General features: G+C 45.6%; 1 long non-coding RNA gene across 2 annotated transcripts in view; it reads left to right on the top strand.

Moving 5' to 3' along the window:
- The window catches only part of LOC119975818, a 106775-nt gene extending 79759 nt beyond the window's left edge, over positions 1–27016 (top strand). The window contains exons 4-5 of one of the 2 annotated variants that reach the window (XR_005462808.1): positions 752–1348; positions 26832–27016. This is a non-coding gene — a long non-coding RNA (uncharacterized LOC119975818). Of the gene's footprint in view, positions 1–751; positions 1485–26831 lie in introns of those variants that run through there. The other variant, XR_005462807.1, reaches the window with a different exon arrangement.
- The last annotated feature ends 710 nt before the right edge of the window (positions 27017–27726 follow it).

Here is a 27726-nt window from a genome sequence, read left to right as displayed (position 1 = left end):
ATGGCCAATCCACCTAAGCTGCACATCTTTGGACTGTGGGAGGAAACCAGAGCACCCGGAGAAAACCCACGCACACACGGGAAGAACGTGCAGACTCCGCACAGACAGTGACCCAAGCCGGGAATCAAACCTGGGACCCTGGGGCTGTGAAGCAAATGTGCTAACCACTATGCTACCGTGCTGCCCCACCTGCCCAAAGACCACTGCACCTGTCATTGACTCTCTGAAGCCATCAATCTTTCTCTCCATCCCTTAGCCTTACCCCCACGTATCTCTCCTGTGAATTTGAGTTTCACCATATTGGTATCTTCACATTTCTTGTGTCTTTGTAGTAAATCTACTTGCACCATTTCCATTATTTTTTCTGTAATGGGATATCCAAAACTGCAGCCTGACCTATCTCATAAATGTTCAACATTATCTTAATCTTCCTGTGTTGTGTTTAGTGACACAATTAATCCTAACAGGGAGGAGAAGGAAGAGGAACTAAAGAGGAACAGATTGGGAAAGTTTAGAGGAACAGAGAGAGACGTCTGCATTTGCGTGGGTCTCCTCCGGGTGCTCCGGTTTCCTCCCACAAATCCAGAAAGGCATGCCTGTTAGGTGAATTGGATATTCTGAATTCTCCCTCAGTGTACCTGAACAGGCGGCGAAGTGTGGCGACTTGGGGCTTTTCACTGTAACTTCATTGCAGTGTTAATGTAAACCTACTTGTGGCACTAATAACGATTATTATTATTTATATCTGAAGATCAAATGGATTAATGAACTGAACATATGAGGAGACTGAGCAAGATGAATTGAGATCATACTTGGTGATATTAGTTCAGCTACCCCACCTGGAAGTTACGGCACTTATGGAAGGAGAGCGTAACACAATGATGCCTGCTGTGACTTGTATTGCGTGAATATGGACATTAAAGTTGATGGCGATGTGGATTGGAAATGACATGTCCAGAGAATCAATCATAAATACTCTTCATAGTACAACAGTTAATCTAGTTTGAATCTTCGAAAGAGGTGCTATCTTTCCATACTTCTTTAAAAGGTATAACATTGATCAACCTGGAGTTATTGGCGAGCTCTAGTTAATCCTCTCATTTTCACTTTGCTCCCATCTGTGTGAATCACCACAACTGTTAGTTTGCCTGTGGGGTGTTTTCTCCAATTCCAATTGAAAGTGTGATTTATTCAGACTGCGAAAGATTACAGCAAACAGCATCCAAACTTTGATTCCGCATAATGTGAAGAAATCTTCAGCACCCTGACTGAGTACTTCAAACTGCCAAGATGAAAAAATCAATCTACAAATGCGAGAACCTTTAAATTGAAGGTGTTTCCTAACAAGGTGAGTCTTATCATTGAAACGGCTGGAGTAAATGTATTGAAACTGGACCTACTTTTAAAAGATTTCTTTAAATAGCTGTGGAAATAAAAAGTACAGCATGGATCACTTGAAGGGAATAAAAGGATTATTAATTGTTTTCATTCTCTGTGCAATCAGGGCACGAAATGGGTTTCAGTGGCAGCACCCATTTTCTGGGTGTTACAAGTGCCTTAGGATTCTAAAATTCCATCTACATTGCACACATACTTCCAATGCAAAGAGCGTCAGACATCTTGTTAGACGGGTTGGCACATGTGCAGCGAATATCCACCAGAAATATAGTGTAGGGAGGTCATTACATCAATTCACATACAGCACTGATTTGATGTTAGAACTGCCATTCTGGAGATCCTTTCTCCAGCTGATACTGTCTCTTAACCTTACACAGCTCAACATATATTAAACAACAGGAAAGAAATTCTCACCTGGGCTACTGAAGGGGATGCGCAACTATTTGCAGATTAGTTGCTGGTTGATTTCTTCTGGTTGTTCTGGAGCTTTCCAGAGTTTTTTTATTTCAAGTTTCAAACGTTTACAGGGAATGATGTGGCTGAAGTGCTTTGTTCTGACTGCAAGGATTGTGTCCAAATTAGTTGTCCCCAGACAAGGATGCCATCACTTAAAATCGAGCATGACTGGAAAAATGAACGGAAGCCACACAGAAGCAGGACAAGCTGGTAGTAGAGGGAGGAGGAAGATAGGAGAAGAGAAAGGGAGGTTGCAAAGTAGACGGCAGCCTTCTGTCCAGTTGTATGTGAGAAGCTAGCCTCAACCCTAATCATCCCACACTCCTGGACCTTCCTCTGTCCATCATGTTGTCATCTTCACCACTCAAAAATCACCATCTTGACCCTCAAAAATTAGAGGGCAACACAAAATGCACTTTGCAATTTATAAATCGCGGGCGGAACTCTCCACCCCGCCGCTTGGTTGGTTCAAAGCTGCTGACTTCCAGTGCACGTACCTGTGTTGTTCCTTGTGTCTTAATAAAGCTCGTAGTCTCAAAGTTGGAGAAGATGCTTTATTGTGAATTTGTTCTGTCTTCAGAGCTTAACTTACAGCTACCTCAAATGCTGCCTGCCTGTCCTGCTGCCAAGTCCCCCATTCTGTGAAGTGTGCCCTCACTTCCTGTCCCTCTGTATTTATAGCTCTCCCGTGCTCCCTCTAGTGCTTGCTCAGTTGTATTGCATCTACACAGATCTACGATCACCACAGTACCTCCAGATGGCCTTGCAGCTTGATATTGAGCTGCTCTGGGCCTGGAAGACGTGGCTTCAAAACAAACCATTTTGACATGCATGGCAACAGTCTGGGCTGGTTGGTTGAGGGGGCAACTCTCTCCAAGTATTTCCAACATTGTCTTTTTTTATTTACAGACATTCGAAGGCTGATTTCCTGCTGGCAAAAATAGGATAGAGGTGCTTACTCACAGAACAAGTTTGGGGTTCAAAGGATATAGGGGAAAGTGGGATTAGGCTATTGAGTTGGATGATCAGCCATGATCATTTTGAATGGTGGAGCAGGCTTGAAGTGCCGAATGGCCTCTTCCCGCTCCTATTTTATATCTTTCTATGTTTATCTATAACCTGTAGCTCAGTGCATGACACACATACCTTGCTTCCCTGTGCTAGCAATTTAGAGGAGAGGCCACCTCAGAATGTTTGAACGAGAATTTATTCCCTAACTAAGTTTGAATATATCTTGAATAGAAAGAAATACTTTTTTTCATCATACCTTGCATGATCGCAGAATGTCCTAAAGTAATTAACTGGCACTGAAGAATTTTTTGAGATGCGGTCATTGTTATAATGGAGAAAATACAGCAGAGGATTTGTGCACAATAAGATCTCCCAAACAGCAATGAGACAATGGCCAGATCACCTATGTCAGTTGGTTTGCTTGACATTGGCTTGGAAATTTGAAAACAAAACTAACCTCTGCTCTTTTTTGAAGTGGCACCATTGAAATCTTTTACCACTTGAGAGGGCAGTCAAAGTCTCAGGTTGCCGAATCTGACAGGGGCACATGAAGTTCAAATCAATGGCTTCATTTTATTACAAAACCCACTCATTAACTGAGCAAGTGGCTGAATAGAACAGTACAGCACAGAACAGGCCCTTCGGCCCTCGATGTTGTGCCGAGCAATGATCACCCTACTCAAACCCACGTATCCACCCTACACCCGTAACCCAACAACCCCCCCCCCCCTTAACCTTACTTTTTAGGACACTAAGGGCAATTTAGCATGGCCAATCCACCTAACCTGCACATCTTTGGACTGTGGGAGGAAACCGGAGCACCCGGAGGAAACCCACGCACACACGGGGAGGACGTGCAGACTCCACACAGACAGTGACCCAGCCGGGAATCGAACCTGGGACCCTGGAGCTGTGAAGCATTTATGCTAACCACCATGCTACCGTGCTGCCCTTTTAAAATAATCATCATCATAGAATTTGCAGTGCAGAAGGAGGCCATTCGGCCCATCGAGTTTGCACCGGCTCTTGGAAAGAGCACCCTATCCAAGGTCAACACCTCCTCCTTATCCCCATAACCCAGTAACCCCACCCAACACTAAAGGCAATTTTTGGACACTAAGGGCAATTTAGCATGGCCAATCCACCTAACCTGCACATCTTTGGACTGTGGGAGGAAACCCACGCACACACGGGGAGGATGTACAGACTCCACACAGACTCCACACAGACAGTGATCCAAGCCGGAATCGAACCTGGGATCCTGGAGCTGTGAAGCAATTGTGCTATCCACAAGGCTACCGTGCTGCCCATAGTCGAGTGGTTCCACTGAGTGGGATTCTCCGGGTCCCCAACTGCGCGTCTTCCGGCATGCCCTGTTCGCTAGCGGTGGGATTTTATCTATTTTATCTTCCAGCTGCTTGCCAATGGGATTTCCCATTGAAACCACCCCATGCCACCGGAAAATCTGGAAGAGCAGGGGGGGGGGGGGGGGGGGGGTTGGTGCGCTTCCGACGGGGAACGTGAATCGCAATCGGAGAGGTCCGGCCATGTCACTCGTGATTTTTTTTAAAACCCAGAGTCGAGGAAGGAACAAATTGAACTTCAATAATGAATTTTTATACAGAAGCAGAAGTTTTGTTTACTTTCTGAATTTTTAGTTTGCAATTCATGAGGTGCAAATTACAGGATGACAAAATGTTATTTGTTTAATCCAAATTCTGATTTTGGTGCCTTGCTATGTTATTGGCAAGTGGTCCATTATTTACTTTTTCTTTTGCTTGAATAATACAAGTCTGAAGTGCCATCGCGTCACTAATAACCATCCTATCACACCTGCACCTGATGACCTGCATTGGCTCATGGTTAAGCAACACTTACATTTTAAAGTTTTCTTCCTTGCTTTTAAATTAGTCAATGGCCTCAACTCTCCCTCATCTAACCCTACAGTGCCTTGCGATATCTGCATTTCTCCAATGTGTGCATTCCGGCTTTGAATTGCTCCACCATGTCGTATAAAGGGTTAACCGATGGGTCATGCTAGTATATGACATAGATGATGATGCACCACTGACATCAGTAAATCATGTTAGCCCCTCTCTTGAGGGAGACGGAGAGGGGGAGAGATTGGAATCCTGCCTGGGAGCAACAAGTCTACTCTGTAACCTGTTTAAATATAGTGTTAATAAACAAGTGTTAAGCAGATACCAGATTATGTCTGTTTACTCACCAAGTTCTGAGTGCTTCCCCCTCACCTGCTCTTTCTAGGAAGCTCTTCAGAACAAAGAAACACACTCTTGTAAAAAAAACTGCAGTTAGAAAGAACATTTGCTCAAATGAGTAAGCACTTAAGAGTTAATGATCAAATCCCTACAGTGCAGAAGGAGGACATTTGGGTCATCGAGCCCCCATCGATCCTCTTAACGGATACTCTACCATGGCCCACTCTCCACCACATCCCCGTAACCCCACCCAATCTTTGGACACCAAGGGACACGTTACCATGGCCAATCCACGTAACCTGCATATCTTTGGACTGTGGGAGGAAACCCATGCAGACACAGGTAACTCATCCCAAGGTTGGAATCGAACTCAGGTCCCTGTCGCTGTTAGGCATCAGTGCTAACCACTGTGCCACCATGCCACGTGAAGAGCTATAAAAACAAACAAAGCCATCCCCTCCTCTGGAATAGCCTGGACCTGTCAATCAAGAGGCTGCTAAAAGGAAATGGATTGTGAAATTGAATATAGGCAATGCAGTTCAAAGCTTTTAGGCTTCTCAGTATACCCAGAGGCTAGAAAAAGTTAAAAAGGAATTAAATTGACTGGAAAGAAAAGCACTTCAAATGTTTCCAACACATCAAAAGAAACACTATACCTTCATCAGACACATCATTGATATTTGCATGCTGGGAGAGACATAAAAGGGTTTCAACACATCAGAGGAAAAACTTTTAACTACGCCTTGACATGCTGAAAGCCAGTTTAATGATTTTCAAAGTTACAGGAGAAAGACCTGCCAAATGAACCCCATGCCAGGAAAGGCACTCAACCTAAACATCTCCAGTCCAGCCCGAGCCTCCCAATTTGCACCTCCCCTGAAGGATCTCCTCTGCGTACTGGAGGTACATGAAGAGAGGATACTCACCTCTTACCCCCTCATCGGAATCCATGGTCCCAGGTTGGCACTGCCAAGGGGTGGGACCTGAAGGGGTCTGAGGGATTTCCTGAATGGGGGTGCTGAGGAGGGACTGAAGGGGGGGGGGGACCTGAAGGGAGGGCTTGAATGAGGGGAACTGAGGGTAAGGGCCTGAAATGGGGGCATTTGGCAAGCCGATAACAGGGTGTTACTCACTTGGGGGAGCGGCCTTGCAGGGATTGAGGTGGGGGGATCTTTCCAGTGTTTGGGCAGGGTGGTGCCGCAATACTAACCTAAAACATGGCATCTCTATCTCTCAGAGAGAGAAGTTCGAATCCAGCCCGGGAGCAACATGGCCACTCTGTAACCTGTTTAGGTGTAGTACTAATAAACAAGCAGTTACCAGATTATGTCTGCTGTCAGCTAACCAAGTTCCATGCCTAGAATCCAGGATCGAGCGACAATCGCAGAATAAGCCATTGTGCCTTCAACTTTTGAAAACCTAAGCTCTGGAATTTTCTTCCTAAATCTCTCCGTCTCTCGATCTCTCTCCCCTCCTTTAAAATGCTCCTTAAAAACGACCTCTTTGATCAACTAAAGTCTCCTGATATATTTCTGTGTCAGGCTTTTTAAAATACTGTTCCTTTGATGTGCCTTGGGACACTTAGTATGATAAAGGTGATATCAGTACAAGCTGTTGTTGTAGTTCTGATGAAATATTGTGAAAGTTGTTACATTAGCTTCTCCACTTAATAACATCACCGGATTTGAGTGAATATAATTGATATCAATTATATCTTGTTATGTGCCCGGGTGTAGAAAACTCCAAAGTATATCATGGAGTTCACCTGACCTACAATTGTTTATAGAGTTTGGTTATGAGGAGCATAAGGGCCTACCTTTCAGGCCTATTATTCAACAGAGGACTTAAGCACTTTTAATCAAAAACACTGTTTATTCTCCAAATTCAGTTAACACTTCTATAAACACGCACAGTAAGCATTTTTATCAAGTACAGACATAAATACCTCACACAGCTACAGTTCTCTCTATATATAACCTTTAATAACTTCCATTTTAACTGTGTCAATTTGATATCATCTAGTAAACCAGAAAAACCCTTTTACCAAAAGTAGGTTTGAACTCTTTTCAGAAAACAGTTATCACATTTAAATTATCAAGTGATCTGGACACCTTTTAACATGCAGAGGGAGAGCAAGAGATAAGAGAAGCCTTCTTTGTCTGAATCCAGCTTCCAATTGTGTAAAACAATAGTTAAACTCCGAGTCACAGCCAGCTCCCAGCTCAAAATGAAAGTAAAGCCCAGAGCCACAGCCCAGCTCCACCCACACAATGACAGCACTGAAGCCATGTGATAATAGAAAACATTTCTTAAAGGGACACTCCCATGACAATATGAAAACACATATGACCTTTTTTCCATTAATAAGGGGCACAGTTGAATCAATGCAATAGCCAAAAATTAGTGGGATCGAGCTACCAGCCCCAGACCATAATTGTTGTGTGTTGGTGAGTTTCATTCTTCAGCTTCTAGTTATAAAACACACAACTGTGCAATGCAACACATTTAAAGGTTCATCTGTGGCTCCTGTGGTTGATTATAGAATATATGTATCAAAATAGAGCAATGGAGTAAAATAGAATCAATGAACAGTTATGTGGCTTAGAATTGATAAGTGCAAGTGTTCAGCACAAACAGAAAGGGCTTGGGGAACATGGTATTGCAGCTTGACAGTTGTCTGTGGAGAGATATGGTGGGTGCAGAACTGACATTTTCGAAAGCCGAAGGATGAACATTATGAAATGAAATGAAATGAAAATCGCTTATTGTCACGAGTAGGCTTCAATGAAGTTACTGTGATAAGCCCCTAGTCGCCACTTTCTGGCGCATTTTTGGGGAGGCTGGCACGGGAATTGAACCGTGCTGCTGGCCTGCCTTGGTCTGCTTTAAAAGCCAGCGATTTAGCCCAGTGTGCTAAACCAGCCCCTATATTTATTTAGAATGCACCAGAAAAATAGAGTGGAAGATTGCTAATAAGCATGGATCTGACAGTAAGCATATGAGTTGTTTAACCTCAGATAAATAGACACCTAAGGCATTTTGAGTAAAAAGGGATTAAGCAGATTTAGTTGTAAGGAAAATATTCAAATGGCATTTTGGAAATAAAGGAAAGACAACATAATGTAAAAGAGCAAGCTTTCAAAAAGGTTGATAAATTAATGTGTTTAACCAATTCTGCCATTGCCCCTTCTGTTACTTATCTGTTTAATTAGCTATGAGGCAGGAGGCAATGGTAGTGGATGCTCGTGATCAAAGAGAGGACAACCTATTCCACAGCAGACAATATATTTAATTTTGCTATTGGTGTATGTACGTACATTAACCTTTTAAACAGATAGACATTGGCCTGATAGTTCCATCAATGTGACCAGCCATCAGTCAGACTGATGCATGATGCATTTTACCTTATTAAAGCTTTCCTTAACTGAGAATGAGTGATAACCAGATTTTCTTTAATCTCTGATTCATTCTGTTTCTCCTCACAGGACTGTGGAAGCCATTATAGGAACAGATAGCATATTACTATTCATTTGCTGGATTTGCCAAGTTATTTGGCTCATTTATTCTTGCACGGGAACGGGAAACCATTTAATGAGCATACCATTTCAGTTCTCAGGAACTGTAGCATGCTGTTATAAATTGGATATGCCGACCCAATAAAGACCCTAATTGCTGTTTTCCTGACGCTATGAAAACCATTACCATCATTCTAACTTCCTGCTGAAAATGAGAAGTCTCCTTCCATGCCAAACTGCCATTTTTACTTTCTTAATTCTTTCATAAGGATGTAAGTGACTCTGGTGAGGACAGCATTTGTTGCTCATCTCTAATTACCCTCGAGAAGCTGCATGTGGTGTTAAAAACAATTTGATTTTCAAATTCCCCTTATTATGGGACTCTTCAAAAGATGTTTTAACAATTCCGATGCGGTTTTGGGCGTTCACTCTGATAATCCTATTACAAAACCATAGTATGACAAATTTTATTTTAAAATGATGTGTCTAATATTAGATTTAATGCTGCAAACATCAGAGGTAGACAGTACCCCTTCAGTAGCCTTTGGATTCCATCGGAATGGTTTATCAGTTGCCATTGGCTAGAAAGGAACCAACTTGCCTATTAAACAAATACGAGCAGATGTTAACATACAGCCATCATTCAGACTATAATAATAATAATCTTTATTGTCACAAGTAGGCTTACATTAGCACTGCAATGAAGTTACTGAGAAAATCCCCTAGTCGCCACACTCCTGCACTTGTTGCACAGAGGGAGAATTCAAAATGTCCAATTCACCTGACAGCAAGTCTTTCAGGACTTGTGGGAGGAAACGAGAGTACCCGGAGGAAACCCATGCAGACACGGGCAGAACGTGCAGACTCCGCACAGACAGTGACCCAAGCCGGGCATTGAACCTGGGACCGTGGTGACTATTTAAAACACGATCTAAACTCACAAATATATTTAGAAGAATGAAGGTAATACCAACCTGGTTATTATTGAGCAGATATTTGCTTAGCGTTTCTTTAAATATTAAAATGGTGAAAATAGGACATTTGTGATTATGCCAAACTTGGTGTCCCTGCTGTGATAATATACATCCAGATATATGATGGTATGCAGACAGGCAGTGATTGATACACAGGATGACCAGTAAACACACAGAACATAGCAGCCAATCACCAGACAGGACACGACCACTATAAATCCAGAGGGCACCAGTTTTCCCGCTCTCTCGGGATGCAGCCTCTGAGACAGTCAGAGCTCGTGAGCAGCAACTAGAACAAACACCATGTGGTAGTAAGATAGTCTGGTCAGGTTAGCCTCAGGTCTCCAGTCAAGTCAGCATAGTGTCAACCCACAGTTAAAGCATGTATTTTAGTTAAGTGTTCAATAAAATCGAGTTGCATTTCTTCAAGTGTTGGAAGCCTGTCTCTCTCACCACTGCAGTAAACGCAGTCCTCGCAGACCCAGCTTACCCAACTCATCATGGTACCAGTGAGCCATGCTCGAGTTTGACGGACCTACCTTGAGATAATCTGCTTTTGACCAGCGATCAGCCAACCAGCCATGGACAGCGTCCGCCCTCCCCCGCCGCTCCGCATCGCCGGCAACCTCGGTGCTAACTGGAAGATTTTCAAGCAGAAGTTCCAGCTGTACCTTGAAGCCACCGACCTCGAGGCCGCATCGAATGCCAGGAAGATCGCTCTCTTTCTCTACAGCCGGGGACCACGCTATCCACAGCTTTAACTCCCTCACCTTTGCTGAAAGCGACGACAAGACAAAGTTTAAAACAGTCCTGCTGAAGTTCGACAGCCACTATGACATCGAGGTCAATGAGAGCTTTGAACGGTACATGTTCCAGCAGAGGCTTCAGGGTAAGGATGAACCTTTTCAGTCCTTTTTAACCCATCTCCGCATCCTCGCGCAGTCATGCAACTATGACTCGACTACTGATTCCATGATCCGGGATCCGATCATTTTCAGGGTTCACTCCGATCCCCTTCACCAGCAGCTCCTAAAAGTTAAGCAGCTCACCCTTACCATCGCTATCGAGACCTGCGTCCTCCACGAGCACGCTAACTACAGGTACTCCAACATCAGGGCGGCAGAAACGGCACGGCAAAACCCCCACGAGGCAGAACGGGTGCAGGCCATCAAACAAATGCAGGGCCTGAGTCTGGATGAGGGTGGCCATTTCGCACGCTTTTCCTGGGCTCCAGCGCATGCGCGCCATGACCGTGGGGGCGGCGAGACCGACGACTAGACCGCGCAAGTGCGCACGTCGTTCGACTGCACTGCGCATGCGCGGTGGCGCACGGAACGTCCTGACGTCAGCGCCATGACGTGTTCCAACTGTGGCTCCGCCCATTTAATGTGTCAATGTCCCGCAAAATCTCGACGCTGTCTCCAGTGTGGCAAGGTTGGCCACTACGCAGCCCTTTTCAGATCTGCTCCACTGCCCAACACACAGCGATCATAGCCACAGTGCAGGAGCATCCAGTCAGTAGAGCAACCCGTCACAGACTCCGATCCAGACAGTCTACCAGATCCCGACACTGAGGGCCTCAAATCCCTATTCCGGGTGGGCGTCATCACCAAGCATATGCTGCCTTTTTCAACGATGGTGAAACAACTCCCAATTATGAGCATTGATCCGGACAACGAGTGGTGTGCCACCCTTATGGTTAACAGGGCTCGCATAGGCTTCAAGCTGGACACCGGCGCTTCAGCAAATCTCATTTCAAAGTTTGACCTTGACACCATTCACGTCAAGCCAAGCATTATTCCACTGGCCTGCCAGCTCCTCGACTACAATGGCAATGCCATTGCTGCCAGTGGCCCATGCCAGCTTGCGGTGTCCCATCGTTTTTCAAAAGCAATATTGCGTTTTGAAATTGTAGGAACCAACAGAGCTTCCCTGCTCGGTGCTCGAGCCTGCAAACTTCTGAACCTTGTGCAGCGGGTTCACACTATGTCGTCTGCAGAGGCAACGGCCTCACCAGATGTCAACTTCCAAGCCCAACTTGATGACATGATAGCGTGATATCATAGCGTGTTCGAAGGTATGGGCACACTCCCTTACTGATACAAAATCCTGTTGAAGCCAAATGCCACCCCTGTGGTTCACGCACCGCGTCAGGTGCCGGCACCCCTCAAGGACCGCCTCAAGCAGCAGCTGCAAGACCTCCAGGACCATGTCGTCATTTATAAGGTCACAGAACCCATGGACTGGGTTAGCCCCATGGTTTGTGTCAAAAAGCCATCAGGGGAACTTCAAATCTGTATTGACCCCAAAGATTTGAACCGTAACATCATGAGGTAACACTACCCAATACCTAAACGAGAAGAGCTAACCAGCGAGATGGCTCACGCCAAATTCTTCACGAAGCTGGATGCTTCCAAGGGGTTTTGGCAAATACAGCTGAACGCGTCCAGTCAAAAGCTGTGCACGTTCAACACCCCGTTCAGTCGCTACTGTTACAACCGAATGCCCTTTGGCATCATCTCCACCTCAGAGGTGTTCCACCGCATAATGGAACAAATGATGGAGGGCATCAAGGGGGTGCGAGTGTACGTCGATGATATCATTATCTGGTCCACAACTCCTCAGGAGCACATCGATCGCCTCAAGCGGGTGTTCCACAGGATCTACGAGCATGGCCTCCGACTCAATAGAGCCAAATGCTCGTTCGGTCAAGTATAAATCAAATTCCTCGGCGACCACATTTCGCAGTTCGGCTTGCAGCCAGATGCAGACAAAATTTCGGGGATCAACGCCATGAAGACCCCGGAGGACAAGAAGGCGGTCTTCCGCTTCCTCGGGATGGTCAACGTCCTTGGGAAGTTTATCCCCAACCTTGCATCACACACCAAAACTCTCCGCAATCTCGTTAAAAAAACTACGGACTTCCAGTGGCTAGCTGCTCATGAGCAAGAGTGGTGTGAGCTCAGGGCGAAACTCACCAAGGCCCCGGTGCTGGCGTTTTTCGACCCTGCCAAGGAGACGAAGATCTCCACCGACGCGAGCCAGGCTGGCATTGGGGCAGTACTCCTCCAGCGGGACGACTCCTCCTCCTGGGCCCCAGTTGCATATGCCTCTAGAGCCATGACGTCCATTGGGCAACGATACACTCAGATTGAAAAAGAATGCCTGGGCCTCCTTATGGGATCGACAAGTTCCATGATTATGTGTATGGCCTCCCCAAATTCATGGTCGAGACGGACCACAGGTTCACATCATCCAAAAAGACTTCAATGACATGACGCCACGGCTACAACGTATCCTCCTCAAACTCCGCCGCTACGATTTCGACCTGGTGTACACCCCGGACAAAGAACTCATTGCGGCCGATGCACTCTCCAGATCTATCACCACACCGTGTGAGCAGACTGACTTTGTCAAATAGACGTGCAGGTGCAATTCTGTGCCTCCAACTTTCCGGCCACTGATGAGAGGGTCATGCAAATTCGTCAGGAGACGGCCAGGGATCCTCTACTCCAGCAGGTCATGCAACACCTCACAGATGGTCGGCAAAAGGGGCAGTGCCCCCAGTTTTATGTCAAGGATGATCTAACGGTGGTAGACGGCATCTTAATGAAGCTCGACAGAATTGTGATCCCATAGAGCATGCGAGAGTTGGTCCTCGGCCAAGTCCACGAGGGTCACCTGGGGGCCGGAAAGTGTCATCATCGAGCCCGAGAGGCAGTATATTGGCCAGGCATCAGCCAAGATATCGCCAACACGGTCCTCAATTGCCCAACGTGTCAAAGGTTCCAGCCGGCTCAGTCTAAAGAGACTCTACAGCCGCATGAAATTGTCACTTCTCCATAGTCCAAGGTTGGTGTTGACCTGTTCCATGCCAAGGGCCGAGACTATGTCCTCCTAGTGGACTACTTTTCCAACTACCCCGAGGTGGTCAAACTGACAAATTACCAGAACGGTAATCAAGGCATGCAAGGAGACTTTTGCCTGGCATGGGATCTCACTCATGGTCATGAGTGACATCAGCCCCTGCTTCTTCAGTCAGCAGTAGACAGATTTTGCCCAGCTGTACAACTTTCAGCACGTCACATCCAGCCCCACTACCCCCAGTCGAATGGGAAGGCTGAAAAAGGGTCCACATCGTTAAAAGACTGTTGTGCAAAGCTGCTGACTCGGGTTCTGATTTCAGCCTGGCGCTGTTAGCCTACAGGGCGTCTCCTTTGTCCACTGGGCTGTCCCCAGCGCAGCTCCTTATGAACCGCACACTGCAAACGACGGTGCCGGCTATCCACATTCCAGGCCTTGACAACTTCCCGGTCCTACAGAAGATGCAACAGTCTCGGGCCCAATGCAAGTCGGCGTACGACGCCCACGCCACAGATCTCCCTGACCTGGTCCCTGCTGACCGAGTTCGTGTTCAGCTACCTGACGGTGGCTGGTCTGCCATAGTTGTGGTGGTTAAACAAGTGGCCCGGAGGTTGTTCCTCGTTCACATGCCTGATGGCTCCTTTCTTCAGCGTAACAGGCGGGCACTGCGTCGACTTCCACACCCGCCACCTGACCGTGATGTCCAGCCTCGCACACTGGTTCCTCAGGACACGCCCTTCCACGAGGCCACCGATCTGCCAGTTATTCTACCGACCTCTACATTGGAGGCTGTTCCGCCCATTCAAGTGCAGGCGGCACCTGACCCACCCTTGAGGCGGTCAACCAGAATTCATCGCCCGCTACAGAGACTGAATTTATAGACTGAATGTTGCATTACCTTGTTATCTCATCGTTTACATATCTGTACATATCATTTTTTTTTCTCATGTGTTATCTGCCCTCTATCTGCACTGGACACCTTCCCATGTAAATAAATTAGCAGATTCTGTATATAGTCAGGCTCCTGTACACATACTCACTATTTATTGACCTGAACATATTTTTTTTTTAAAGGTGGGGGAGATGTCATAACATACATCCAGGTATATGGTGGTGTGCAGACAGGCAGTGATTGACACACAGGATGACCAGTGAATACACAGAACACAGCAGCCAATCGCCAGACAGGACACGGCCACTATAAAGCCAGAGGGCACTAGTTTTCCCGCTCTCTCGGGATCCAACCTCTGAGACAGTCAGAGCTCGTGAGCAGCAACTAGAACAAACACCATGTGGTAGTAAGATAGTCTGGTCAGGTTAGCCTCAGGTCTCCAGTCAAGTCAGCATAGTGTCAACCCACAGTTAAAGCATGTATTTTAGTTAAGTGTTCAATAAAATCGAGTTGCATTTCTTCAAGTCTTGGAAGCCTGTCCCTCACTACTGTAGCAAACGCAGTCCTCGTAGACCCAGCTTACCCAATACATCACCTGCCAATCTCTACACACCTTCGGGCTATATAAAATGAAAAAGCCAAAAGCAAATCCTAGTATATCTGGCCCCTGTACTGCTGTGAAAACTGGGTCAAGCTCAATGGTGCTGTTGGGGGTAGGGTAGATTGTGGGGCTGGGTCTGAGAGATGTTCCGCTAAATAGTTGTCCAATGCAGCTGAAACAAAGTGATAGGTCTATCCTAGATTATGCATTTGCATTGTTTATTTTGTTGTATAAGATTTATCTTAATGTAACCTATACACTTAAAATAAATGTATCCTAGCAATAGAATGTTCACATCAGAGATTTCACTGGAAATATCATAACTTTGAATATACTGAGCTTTGTGCGGGAGATTGTGTAGACTCAGTCACTCTGAGAATTTTTATTTTAAACTTGTTCACATTTTACTTCAGTGCTGGAAGATTGAAAGAGTAATAATCAAATCAGCCTGTAAATTTCTAGCTGGTTGAACTGGAAGTGATTAAATTGACCCAAAATTGAGCCAGGAAAAGAATGATAATATCTCGACTATGAATCATTCGGAGGATAATCTAATGCTGCCTACAACAATCAATTTGCAAAAAAGAAAATGATTGTTACATCTGTGTCATTATGTTGTCTGTCTCAAATTGGAGCATTAAGAGACTCTGGGTTGATGGGAGAGATTGTAATATCTCTAATGTGTTCAGCACTAACCCTCTGCTAACATGTAAATCTTTGGATAGTGGCCAAGATGGAAGCACAAAAGGATTAACTTTTGCCTTGATCTGATAGTTCACCACGCCTGACTGTTTTGATCCACGCAGCAGAGACCTTTCTGCTTATATTTATTAGGTAAAACAATAAATTATTTCCGGGTTTAGAAAAGCAGAGGCAAATTCCAAGACAATGCTGACATTTTTTTTGCGGAAGGGAGGGGGGCGGGGGGGGGCGGAAGAGGAGATAAATCTTTCCAGTTCCTCAGCAATTATTCACATTCACACCGTCAAGTGCCTGTGAAATATATTTAAGTGCAGGATGTCGTATTTTCAGTTAAACCGCCAAAATCCATCAAGGGCACCAGCCCAATCTCAATACCATGAAAGAATACTGGGAATAATTTTAGAAACTGCCTTGTTTTTCCTGACAGCACCTCCCCCACCTCAACGTAAATTACATCAGATTTTAAAAAACCCAGCCTAAACTCTCAGCAAGATGAAAACTATTTAAAGCAGGCTTAGTATTCGAATGGTAAGCTTCTGCAAAATCAAATCAGCTACAGTCCTTCATTAATTCTGCAATCGAAATGTGCACCCCACCGCCCACCTCCCCCAAACTTCCCCAGACAATCGTTCAGAATGTAAGTAGGACAACTTTCAGCATAACTGAAACCATTCAACTTAATTTACTGTGTACATTTTGAATGCAGAAAACAGTTGGCAGCCTTCGCGGTTTTGTTTTGCCCGGGGACTTCTGCCACAATCAGTCTGATGCTCAGTGTTGTAATAATAATTACCAAGTGCGTTCTTGCTGACTTTAGAACAACATCAATCCTCTGGGCTCTGCAGATAGAGAACATGGGGAAGTTTGGAGACAGACAGTTTGTGCTTCCCTTCGAGGATGCGCCTTGAGATGAAAGGTTCAATGTCAGCAGTGTATCGAGGAGATGGGGCAATGCTAAATGAAGGGAAACGAGGGTTTGCCATCAAGCGAATGCCCTGCATCTGTTCTCCCTGGCTTCCTATCTGTCTTCTCCTTGTTACTCTCCAGACTCCTGACACTTTCCTGCACAGGAAATTATGCCTTGCAATGTTCATAGGTTTTCTTGCTGTTAAGTGTGTTACCCCAACACTCTTTTACACTCTTGCCGAGGCAGACATAGCAGGGTAGTGAACGCACTCCTCAGACTATCATTTGCTCCCGTTCCATAATGGCAGGACAGCTGGCTCAAGTACAGACCGCTCTATTGATCCAGTAACAGGCCACCTACACTCTGCCCGGCAGTCCCAGCTCCAATGCTGATGTAGATGATTACGCAATCTTCAGTGATGGCTATTATTTTAAATCCGATTGATATGTTCGAATGCTTGTCACTTTAATTAAAGATTACAGTGGCAGTTTTGAAGGAATAAACACAAGAGAATTGCTTTTCGTTTCCTCAGTGTGTGACTGTAGGTTACACTGCAAGATATGAATAATTTATTCAAATCTGCATTCACTTTCTATTAATAGAGGACAGTTTCTTGTAAATAAACCCTGTTATTATACTTCATGTAAACGTCACATCAATGCTACTACGTTCATGGATCAGGCCTTTTGACCTTTAGAGTGTGTGGAGAGACTTACCCTTCCACAGTCTATGCTGCTCCTTCATCCAGGAACAAGAAAGAAGATTGTTGAGATTCCAACCAATGTTTTAATGAGATTATTATACTGTCATGATGTTATTTAAACTGACATGAGTGAAACAATGGAGAATAAGTTCTTCAGTGAAAATCCATCTTTTTTAACTCAAACAATGCATTCAAGTTTTGAAACTAAAATACACATTCAAAAATCATCTATTCTAAGGCTGCCATGATTACACATATAAACACTGATCGAATCTATGCCTTTCTTGGTATCTATGTTAACTTCAAATTTGAAGATTTATAGCAAATAATGTTCTCAAATGTTATACAGTAGATACTTTAAACCCTGAAATAGTCTTTATGACTCTCAAAGATCAACAAATAGATCTTTTATATCATTAACGAATGGGAGATTGTGGGAGGCAGAGGATTATGAACTCCATTTACCTCTGGAGCTATCAACTCAACATTGCAACCTGTTTAACTCCTTTTATTATAACATCTTTGCAGTCTTAATTGGCCATTTCCACAATTCTGCAGTCTTAAACTCACCAAACGACACAAACCTCTGTACAGGAAATGAAATGAAAATCGCTTATTGTCACGAGTAGCCTTCAATGAAGTTACTGTGAAAAGCCCCTAGTCGCCACATTCCGGCGCCTGTCCGGGGAGGCTGGTACGGGAATCGAACCGTGCTGCTGGCCTGCTTGGTCTGCTTTAAAAGCCAGCGATTTAGCTGAGTGAGCTAAACCAGCTTGTGTATATCTGCATATTGAATTAATATTGACGTTATAAACTCAGTTATTTGGATTAAACATCCTTTTTTGATCAAAACATATGGCTTTGGACTCTTCGGTACATAACATAGTACTGCTCCCAATTGATCCGTATGGGAACAAATGAGCCTGGAGTGTTCCTGAGTAATTATGTGGATCTGCATGTGACTTTACTAAATCTTACCACTACTTGGAGGCAGAATTAAATCACCCTGCATATGTGCAGGGAACCACCTACCTATATGTTTCACAGGCTGTAATTTTTATGAGTTCTACAAAATCAAGACGACTCCATGAAATTCATCACTGAAGATTAAATTTGTCTTGGGCAGTAACATGAAATGGGCAGTCACTAATTAACAGCCCATTTTACACCCTGGTTGATTTAATTTTCCATTGACTTTGATGGTATGAAACAGCTGCGATTCACTACTGCCTATTTTGTGCTACTGCCCAAAAGCTATATCATCCCAAATGTCTCCTAAAATCAGCAAAACAGCAGGGAACTTGTTGACATATTGAACTCACAAAATCTGCACAAGCCAGCAAGCTGATGGAAAATACTCAGCTCAACTCATGGGACACACTTTTCTCCCCAAATAAATGGAATAAAGCGATAAGACAAAACACAAAACTAGCCAAGAATACATGAGTGTGAAGCTGGCCATGAAACAACAATATCAACCATTTACATTTACATTGTGCATCTGATTCAGTGAGACATCTCAAGGCACTTAATGATAGCAGGATCAATAAATATATTTTTTGACCTTTTCTGACACCAAGCCACAGAACGTGAAATCAAGAAAGATGACCAAAAGCTAGATTAAGTTTTTAAGAGCATCTCAAAAGAAGAGAAAGATAGAAACAGAAAAGTTTAGGGAGGAAATATCTAGGACCAAGGTAGGGGAAGCACTGTCATCAAATGATGGAATGATTAAAATCAAGATTGTGCAGGCCGCAGTGTTCCTCCAATTCTGGCCTCCTGCACAATCTTGATTTTAATCAAGTTGGAGGAAGCTACACAGAAAATTGGAGGAGCAGTGTTCAGGTGAAACTCGCTTGGAGCAAATGTTCCCTGGTATTCTTATCATCTTGATGAGACCTGAGTCTCTTGAGCTGATCCCTGCCACCTCTCTGCACAGCATGGGCACCTCTCTGCTTTGCATCATCCTCCATCTCCTCTCTGGCAGGCCATGTTTTGAAGAGCAGCAGAAGACCCCAATTTAGGAGATTTGTGCGGGAGGGTATCAATCGGTTCAGCTCTGGAAGTGCTTTGAGAACCGATGGGTTGCTCGATGGTTGGTCCTTGTGAGCTGATGGCTTTGGTTATAGTACCTCTATGCGTCTGTCTCAGTGTCCGGGAAAGGGGTGAGTTGCCATCTCTTCAAGGGCTATCCCTTGACCCCTCAAATTCAACCACACTTTTTGGGGGGTTGGGAGAGCTTCAGCAGCCTGGACCAGAGTATGAAAGTGTTATGGCAAGTATTCGGAAAGCAAATGTGGACCTGTTACAGTCACAGACCAGCTGAACATTAAGGGCATGGAAGCCCTCCCCATTAATGAATTTCATTGGCCGCTTACTTTGTGCCTGATGACCACATTGGTGCAATTAGTGAAACATGTCTCTGGGGCAATCCAATGTTGGTGCTATGAGGCCCAACTGTTTGAAATTGTTATATTGCCCAGATTTCAAAAATAAGGATTCAATAACTGGTGAAATGTAATGGCGTGTTGCTGCATGAGAGACGCCACCAGGTCCACGTTTATCCTTGGAACAATCCAAAGGAGAATAAGTTCAAAGCCACAGTAACTTTCAGAGCTACTGGCAGAGCATGATGAGCAGTTCTATGAGGTGTGTCATTTTCTTCAACAAAGCCACAACGCTCATGTGCTATCTGTCAACATAGGGACAGTCCCCTTTGGCACTGATCCTCTGAAAGGTCCAGCAAGCTTCTTCTCCAGTGATACGTTTCAATTCTGAGGGTACGGACTTCATTGCTTTCCTACCCCTCATTCTTCTCCTCTGCCCTCTCATACCTCGGGCAGTGCATTTAATTGTGAGGTTGTTGACCCTCATTACTACCCATCCCTTTGTCCAAGTCCAGCTGTCGACTTGCTTGCGGTCAGCTGCATTCATAATGCTTACTGTACACTCCCTTATGGCCCCGGTGATCTGGAAGGTCACAACCCACTCCACTGACCGAGTGTGCACCGTCCAGTTACTTTTCTCACTCAATAGCGATGGTATCCCAATGGATGAATGGCCCTCTCAGCCATGGCCACTTTTATAAGCTCAGCTCATTAAATGGCATGGCCATGACATCTCTCACTGTGCTGCCACCCCTTTCTACTTGACCTGTTCCAGATGCAGGGTAAACCCTTGCCTTGGCACAAAGGCTAGTCCAGAATGAGATGACAACAGGCTCTTTAACAGACTTAGTTGGAAATTTCTCTGAATCAGGCGGGCTGCCAGGTCCCACCATCCCATCTCATTAGAAAAAAATCACCGATTGTCAGAACAATGTCCGGAAACCGGCTTGACAGCCCGTGTTGGGAAATGTCATGCCCGCCATCCTCAGTTCCTTGCACGCTTGCTCCCCCGGACTTTTGTGCCTCAATGACTATTGATCACATGACCCATTGCTCAAGGACAAAGCATAAGTATTTGTAAATTCTTTGCAACTGTATTCTTCAGTTGCCTTGTCCCTGTTCTGGTTTTGTTCCAAGAAACTCTTTACATTCACCTTATTAATTCTCCCCTTTATTGTAAAACCTTTTATCATACCCATGGGTCCATCAGCCTCGAGTAGAGTGGAAAGACTAGCCAGAATTATCTGGATAGAAAGGTTGGCAAAAATCAATCCAGTTTAGACGCAAGAGTAACGTGTCAGAAGATGCAACCGTCTTGTCTAGGATAATTTTTTAATGAGCTCAAAAATAACTGATAAGAAGGGGAGTGATGAACCTTTATTGATAGCACAGCATGTCTTTGTAGAGGATGGTGATGCATCAAATTCCTAAAGTACCTGCGCATTTACAACAGCTGAATTGTTATCCTCACCGTCTTTCCACGATTCTATTATGAAGACTTTTCGGATGGAACTCGAGCAGATCACCTATAAACGGTTGGCATTTGTAACTCACAGTGCTTAATCTTTCCCCTCCCTATCTAGGTTGCTGCTTAAAAGCATTCTCTTTCTGGGAAAAGATAATTCTGTGAGCTCAAAGGATTATAAGCTTGAATAAGATGCCACAACTAGTACATACAATAATAATTGACTGAAGTATGATGTGTGTAGCTATGTTTAAATGTTAGGTCACTGCAGATTTCACAGCGGTGAGTTTTCATCAGTTATGCCCAAATGATGGGCATGATGTGGGCCTAACTGATTAGAAAGAGAAGCAGAGGCCTGTTATGCCAGATTTCCACTCATTCAGCATTCCACAGGTTCCCTGGTCAGATTTGGTTCTGCCAACAAAATGCCTCTGCAGTTAATTATTGTGCCGCTAATTCAGTTCCTATGGAGTTGTATTGCTGTTCAGATGACCTGAGGCAACCTATCGCTCTCATTTATAAAACTGGCATACCATTAGCTGGGAGTAGCGAGAGCCAAACTTCAAGGCACCAGCAGCAGATTAAGTACCACTGGCTCCCCATAGAGAACCCGTGGGATATTGTGGTTTGGGAGATGAGCCCAAAACAGTACGCCAAAGGTGAAACAATGTTAAAGGTGATGGGAGTTTCAAGGATGATGTGGGTACAAGATCTCCTCTTCAAGTCCAATCGGCTACTGTGGTGCAATTCTGAAGTGATCCAGCTACATTATGAATAGGCCTTTACTTTACATTTTTGTTGGGTGGAACAGTTACTGAATGTTGTGCTGGCAAGATGCATTTGGATGCATGAGGTGCATTGAGTATAATACAGGTATTAGGCCTTCGCTCTCAATAATATGGATTATTGGACCCTATTTTAAAAACTGACCCTATGTCGTTTTCCATTTTTTATTCCAGTAGAATTCTGAGTCATCAACCTCTAATATCAAATGGCCATTCTGAACTGCTGAGATGTGATTGCAACAAAAGTGTATTTAAAGAGCTCGATAAAGGTGAAAAATAAAGTCTCCATGGTCCCAGATGACCATAGGTTGCTTTCCCCTTTGCCAGGGAGAGCTGAATGGTGATGATTTAATCTGAGGATTATCACATCTCAGGCAAGGGGCAAGGTTGAGAAGGTGGGGCCTGATGAATAACCACAGCTGGTACAGGAATTGAACCCATGTTGTGGGCTTTGCTTTGCATCACAAGCCAGCTGTCTAGACAACTGAGCTAAACCATATATGCCTACAGTTTGCAGCCCCTTTATATGAACAGCATAATTTTAGCTCGAATGCTTCAGAAAAGTCAGTAGAAGTCGCACAAATGAGTTTTTCCTGAGCCCAATATTACGCATTCTTCATAAAAGTAATATCCTGATTACTCAATCAGCTTCCAAAGTATCTAATGTGAAATCCAACAACCTACAAAACAAAAAACACCTTGCAAACGACTGGTGCCAGCAAATATCCTCAGTAATTTACAGGGTTACTTTGATTCATCCTGGATAGAAGCCACCTGTTCTCTGGAACACTCAGGATTTGCTCATTTCATACAGAATCTTGTGAGCCCAGCTTCAAGGGAATATTTCCTGGCGTTGGTCTGTAAGATCACTTCTCCATCCTCCCTTATCCAGAGCAGCTGTTAGAAATTTAACATAAATACTGTTCCTGCCACTTCTCACATCATTAGCTCCGTGATACAGAATGGATCCCATTCTTCCTGTCGAACGGTTTCATCAAGAATTCTTTGTGCAGAACACTCTGCAAGCTACCTTCCGTTGGGTCAGATGCCAACTTAGTACATCACTTTCCCCAAACCCCGATGATATTCTCATCAATTTACTGGAGCCAATTTGAGTTTTCAGTCATGAACAGTAGTTTCAAAAAACCCTTTGATCAGGATTGATTATAAATTGTAGTCAACAGAAGAATAACAGGATCATTATTGCATGATTATGCTTCTTGTAAGTGTACATTGATCTCTTTTCATTTTCATGGCATGCCTTCTGGTCTCACAACACCCTGAATCATGATACACTTTTGCAACATTAACTGCTCTTAGAAAGCTTCAAGTGCTCCACTTTTGCCTGATAATGTTTGTCACTGCTTTGTTGTTAGCAGGTTGCACCAAAAGCTTGCTTATGACTTCAGTGGCAGGAGCAAGAAAATCACTGGACGCATCATTTGACATTGAGTTCATCCTATTGGCAATTCCATAAAAACAATCCCTGAGGCTTTATGATGGTAATATCCTCCTTGTGGCTGAGCACTTTGGACCGATCAGTGGCAGTAAGGCTACCTACCATTCACATTCTTACTAAATGCACATTGTTTTGAGGCCAGTATCTTGCCACAGGCAGACAAGTATAATTCTCTGATGTTGGGATACACCTCCAACGTGTATTTGAAAATAGAGGAAAGGGTAATTGCAGAAGTCGAGCAAGCAACAGTAAAAGCAGAATTCTTTGCTCATTACTTGCAGACACAAGTATGATTTTCAATCTTATTAAATATACAATCATGTTTTGCATCTGTGATTCCATGTTTATCTCAATGTGATAGATTATACTCACTGATGACAGGAGAAAATGGTGCTTGTGTGACTGGTGGGCATTGCCACAATGGCTACAGAGTCTTGAAAACCAATGCTGACACCGACAACAAAAAAAACCCACAATGACTCTCGGTAGCTTCATGTGCTGCACTTGTGATAGAACCTGTCTCTCAAGGATTAGCCTCCACTGGGCGCACGGGACTCCGAGGGTAAGGAGGGTCTTTTTGGAGCTGGGCAGGGATAATGGGGGGCTGGCGCTGCCCAACCTCTCTGGGTACTATTGGGCGGCTAATGTCTCGATGATACACAAGTGGGTAATGGATGGGGAGGGGGAGGCATGGAAACGGATGGAGATGGCGTCCTGTGGAGGCACGAGCCTGAAGGCACTGGTAACGGCGTCGTTGCCGCTCCCTCCAACGAGGTACACTACGAGCCCGGTGGTGGCGGCTACCCTCAAAATTTGGGGGCAGTGGAGGCGACACGGGGGGAAGCGGGGGGCTCGGTGGAGGCCCCGCTGCGGAGGAACCACCGGTTTGTCCCAGGGAACATGGACGGCGGGTTCGTGGGGTGGCACAGGGCAGGCATTAGAAAGTTGGGAGACCTGTTCATCGACGGGAGGTTCGCCAGCCTTGGTGAACTGGAGAAGTTTGAGCTCGCCCCGGGGAATATGTTCAGGTACCTTCAGGTCAAGGCGTTTGCTAGGCGACAGGTGGAGGGGTTCCCTTTGTTGCCCCCGTGGGGGGTAAGGGATAGGGTGCTTTCGAGGGTGTGGGTTGGGGATGGGAAGGTGTCTGACATCTACCAGGTAATGCAGGAGGTGGGGGAGGCGTCGGTAGAGGAGCTGAAGGCTAAGTGGGAGGTGGAGCTGGGGGAGCAGATTGAGGAGGGGACATGGGCGGACGCCCTGGAGAGGGTGAACTCCTCCTCTTCATGTGTGAGGCTTAGTCTCATCCACTTCAAGGTGCTGCACCAGGCCCACATGTCCGGATCTAGGATGAGTAGGTTCTTTGGTGGTGAAGACAGGTGTATCAGGTGTTCGGGGAGTCCAGCGAACCATGCCCATATGTTGTGGGCATGCCCGGCATTGGAGGAGTTCTGGAAGGGGGTGGCGGGGACAGTGTCGAGGGTGGTGGGATCCAGGGTCAAGCCAGGCTGGGGACACGCGATATTTGGGGTTGGTGTGGAGCCGGGAGTGCAGGAGGCGAAAGAGGCCGATGTCTTGGCCTTTGCGTCCCTAGTAGCCCGGCGGAGGATCTTGCTGCAGTGGAAAGATGCAAGACCTCCGAGTGTGGAGACCTGGATTAATGACATGGCGGGATTCATTAAGTTGGAGAGGGTCAAGTTCGCCCTGAGGGAGCCGGTACAAGGGTTCTTTAGGAGGTGGCAGCCTTTCCTCGACTTTCTGGCTCAACGATAAGGTACTAGGTCAGCAGCAGCAGCAACCCGGGGGGGAGGGGGGAGGGGGGGGGAGGGTTTAGGGGGATAGTGTTTAAGTTTAAGTTAATTTGCTTATTGTTAATTTATTCTGTTGTTTATTGGGGTTGGGGGGGGGGTGGGGGGGTTTGTAAGATGCGTTGTTACGGGTGCCGGGGGGTATTTATTATTGTTATTGTTATTATTGTTTTGTTGACATATATTTTTCAAAAAATTTCAATAAAAATTATTTTTAAAAAAAGGATTAGCCTCCAGCAGTCATCAGCAAAGATGCACCACAAGAAAATCAGCCATCTGAAATTGACTTTTTTTGCTGCATGTCCATCATCTTTTGCAGATGGAAGGTATAATAACCCTCACGACACCCATGAGGACACACCGATTGGTATCGCCCAGGAGACACATGGTAAACAAGCTCCCTTGGAGGCCTTTGGAGGCCCACCAACTGCAGCTCATGAAATCGCCTTGTAAAAGTTGGCCTGAACTGGGACCAGCGTGATCGGTAGTCCTGGTTGGGACCTTTGGCCTGTAAGCCGCATTGCGGCCTTTGCTTTTGTCGTGGAACTAAACTTTGTTCAAGCTAACCTCCCTGGGCCTCCTGAACTTTTATAGAAAGATGCCAGAAACTGAACTGAGATTTCCTTTTTATGTCCTAGACCTTTGAGTTTATTGGAGTCTCTCTGTGCACGGCTCTGAAGCTTATAAAATGTATTACTGCTTCATGTAGAGTTCTCACGTTACTTCACTACTTCCGAAGCTTCATTTGGCATTGATTACTTCTAAACAGTGGAATAATAGTTTTGATAGATATGCCTACATTCACACATTTTGCAATAGTGTTTACTATCAGACATGAGTATAGAATTGTATAGAACATGCAGCAAAGAAACAAGCCATTTGACCCAACTGGATTCGTGTTTTTACTCCACATGAACCTCCACTAATTCCATCTGTCTCATCTCAGCCTTTCAAAATTTATTTTTATTCCCATTATTCTCATGCACTTAACTGGGGTATGATTCAACGGAAACATTTCTAAGTGTCATTTTAGGTGTGTTTGGTGGGGTGTTCCTCAACAGCCGTGTTGGCGAGATCACTTCCCGTGCCGAAAATGAGTCCCACTTGAATCTCGCCTTTACTGACTGTCTCACTGTCTGATTTGCCAGACTTGCATCTCAGCGTCTTGCCGCTCACCAGGGGGAGCTGCTTGTAAACGCTTCCTCACCGCTCACTCCCAGTCAACACACGAGCATGGCAGTGAGCAGACCTGCTGCTTCTCGACGTTGTGGATGTGACGTGGGACATTCTGTTTTCCCGATAAGGTCAGAGGCCCAGCAGCAGGATCAGCAATGCATCCTGGGAAGCAGCGGTGATCAGTGTGGGCCGCATGTCCAGGAGCAGTTCAATGTCGGAAGAAGACCGACGACCTCCACCGAGCAGCAAGGGCAAGTGACCACCTCTCTCCTGGCATCAGTTCTGCCTGCCACCCCTCAAATTCCCAACCCGCCACCCCCTGCCCCCAGAGCACTGGCTGACACCTCGTACCGTCTCCGCATCCGATCTTTGTCCTTGTTCCTTAGAACACCCCAGCACACACCAGCACAGCCCCTTAATGTTAAGGTGTGGTGCCCACACATGCCATCTGCTATAGACCACCCTGACCCATCAAGCGCGTGACTCACAATGCCCTCTCTTTGTCCCCACAGGAGAAGATAGCCCATGATAAATGGGAAAGAGCCAAGACTGGATGGAGTCCCAGAGATCTGAGTCCTCACCACCGATGAGGAACGGCCGTGGAGACCACGGGGTTGACCAAAAACAGAGCAGTCACCGACAGCGAGATTGGTCTGTACCACAGAGGATCCACTATCCCTTCAGCCAGATGATCTGATCCAGGTGAGTAGTTCATGTCAGAATAAATGATCCTTCCCTCTCACTGACCACATGTCCATTGTCTCGCAGGATCTCCATATAATGAGGCCAGGCCATCCAGAGTTATCCCCCGGAGTTTGGGGAGGATTGGGCAGAGAGGAGGGAAATCAGGGGAGGAGGGGTTGAGCTGACAGACATAGCTTTGTCCAATGTGACTCTGATGTGAATGAAGGCCTCCCTTGTCCTCCAGGCATGCGGGACCTTTGCTGCTCCTCTCCGAGCTCGTCCTCCTCTTGGTCTTCCTCCTCCTCCTCCTCAGACAAGGACGCATGTTCTTCCTCCTCCTTCTCCTCCTCCAACATTTCACCCCACTGCTGTGCTAGGTTATGAAGACGACCACCACAACGTTGGAGATCCTCTGGGGGGTGTACTACAGGGCACCACCAGAGCAGTCCAGGCATCGGAACGCATTTTGAGCAGTCTGATGCACTGCTGAACGACAACACGAGTGGCAGCATTTGCCTCATTATATCGAGTCTCTGCCTTGGCCTCTGGCATCTGCACAGGCGATATCAACCAGGACCTCAACAGGTACCCTTTGTCCTCAAGAGCCAACTCAAAATCCCTGGGTCGTCCTCGAAGACACTGGGGATCTCAGAGCTTCCCAGGATGTAGCTGTCATGCACGGTCCCTGGGCAGCATGCACACAAGTGCATGAAGTGGAGGTGA

Source organism: Scyliorhinus canicula, chromosome 13 (genome assembly GCF_902713615.1).
Source record: "Scyliorhinus canicula chromosome 13, sScyCan1.1, whole genome shotgun sequence".
Lineage (NCBI taxonomy): Eukaryota > Metazoa > Chordata > Chondrichthyes > Carcharhiniformes > Scyliorhinidae > Scyliorhinus > Scyliorhinus canicula.
Note: the sequence above shows the minus strand (reverse complement) of the source record. Positions and strands in the feature narration are given on the sequence as shown.